The sequence below is a fragment of the Alosa sapidissima genome, chromosome 5 (genome assembly GCF_018492685.1).
Source record: "Alosa sapidissima isolate fAloSap1 chromosome 5, fAloSap1.pri, whole genome shotgun sequence".
Taxonomy (NCBI): Eukaryota; Metazoa; Chordata; class Actinopteri; order Clupeiformes; family Clupeidae; genus Alosa; species Alosa sapidissima.
In genome coordinates this window covers 10469343-10471842 of record NC_055961.1, presented here as the reverse complement: position 1 = coordinate 10471842, position 2500 = coordinate 10469343, and positions in this window count along the sequence as shown.

The following is a 2500-nucleotide window of genomic DNA, read 5'->3' as shown; positions in this document are numbered from 1 at the left end:
TTAATTGGCTCTTTGAGGGGGCCTAGTTGAGCAGCTGGCAGTTGATACAGGTGCAAATCAGTTTAATTAGACCTTTACGATGTCATAGTGCCAATGCAAAGTCTATGGGGAAAAATAAGCTTGTTTTTTGTTAATATCTCAAAAAGTATAAAGTTTACAGAAACGAAAACATAAACATTGCTTAATTGTCCTTTTTTAAAGACCTACGTTACAAAGTTTGAACGAAGTTTCTATGCTAAATGGTTGAAGCTGAATTAGACGCAGAAATTTTGGTTAGAAGAATAATAAAAAGAAGAAGACTTCGGGTAGCAGAACAGTGTAATTTCATCTTAATTACCTCGCAATACCATATCCTTTCTTAACAACTATCACAAATATAATGCTATATAACTCTATTAATCTGCACACAATGCCAATGTTGCTCACACACACACCAACCTCAAGTTTCTTGAGAACTTTAATCATCCAATTGGACCACATGGAACCAGTTATGTGGTTGCCCCATGTATCGCTTAAAGCAACACAATGAAACATTTATTTAATTAATAATTTGCTTAAACTTGTTGTGTATCATAATCAGGGGCGCTGTTAGGAAATTTTGGCCCTATTACAGACAATAATTCTGGGCCCCCCGAAAATAGTATGGGGGCTCTCTGGGGGCCCCCTGTCAGTGCTGGGCCCTTAGAATCGTCACACAGACACACAGACACACTCTCTCACAAGACACAGAACACACACAGAGGCCTACTGGGCCACATAGAGATTCAGTGCACCTGCACGGTCAGGCATGGAGCAGAACTGTAGCTGGGAAACATGGGGACGTATTCATATGAGCAGAGAAATGAGTCAGCAGCCATTACACGTGCAACTCAAAATATATTTTCACAATATATTTTGAAATATATGTAAATATTCAAAATTGGCCCCAAAATATATATTTTCGACACTTAACGGTTGATATATATTTTTTATTTATTTATTTACTTTTTGTTATTTCCTAAACTGGCAGGTTTTGTTTGTATTGACATTACATTGCTCTGTGCTTTTACGTGGTTAAGCTCCTTGTATTGCATTGCATGAAAGATTCTCTATAAAGTTTAATTTGATTTAAAGCAGCCTCTAGAAAAACTGTTCATCAGCTGCAGATGAAACTAGTGAGTATTGAAAGGATCCTTTCAAAGGATGTTGTGATGTTTCTACAGTACCTACCATTTCATTCACAGATGCAGATAAGTCAGAGACGCATCCCAGGAGAGAACTGTATGATGTTGACTCTGTTCGACAGCTGTCCTTTCCAACTGGAGGCACAGGGCAGGCCACGGTCAGCCGAGTTCATCTATATCCAGAGGTGTAGTGGAGGCTAAAACGCAAGTAAACACAGTTTATCCACCTCTGAAATTTCAGAAATAGAGTTTATCCACCTCTCAAAAGAGTTTATACACCAATTGAAACTTGTAACATTCAAAAATGACACATTCACAATATGTACACTCATCAGCACTAGGAACCATTTAACACCACTGGTATTGTTATAAACATTGGACAATAACCTCCACTATCATCAAACATGTTCTGAATGCCTTTTATTAAAAATCCAATACCGCATGACGCAGTCCACCTTACCGTAATCACAGAATTCAGAGTTTACCCACCTCTTATTTGACCACTACACCCCTGTCTATAACGCAGGCCAGCTCCCGTGAATGCAACCAACATAGAGACATGACAGAGCAGCAGCTCAGCACAAACACTCTGAGGGGCAGTTGTAAATACACCTCTGAGGGGCAGTTGTAAATACACCTCTGCTTTTACTAGCCACAGTTGTGAATAAGATTATAGGTGGCGTTGATAAATAGGACACGCGCCATATCGGTTATTACTGGTTCCTATCTAACCAAAGACATCTAACCAAAGACATCTAACCAAAGACATCTAACCAAAAGACATCTAACCAAAGACATCTAACCAAAGACATCTAACCAAAGACATCTAACCAAAGACATCTAACCAAAAGACATCTAACCAAAGACATCTAACCAAAAGACATCTAACCAAAGACATCTAACCAAAGACATCTAACCAAAAGACATCTAACCAAAGACATCTAACCAAAAGACATCTAACCAAAGACATCTAACCAAAAGACATCTAACCAAAGACATCTAACCAAAGACATCTAACCAAAGACATCTAACCAAAGACATCTAACCAAAGACATCTAACCAAAAGACATCTAACCAAAAGACATCTAACCAAAGACAGCTACTGAGAAACACACAGTCAGTCAGTACATGTCATTCCAGTCACTTACTCAGCCTAATACAGTTTTACACATTCACTCAGTCTGCTACAATTTTACACATTCTACTCAGCCTATACAGTTTTACACCTTCTATTCAGTCTACTACAATTTTACACATTCACTCAATTTACAGTTTTACACATTCACTCAATCTACAGTTTTACACTTTCTACTCAGTCTACTCCAGTTTTACACATT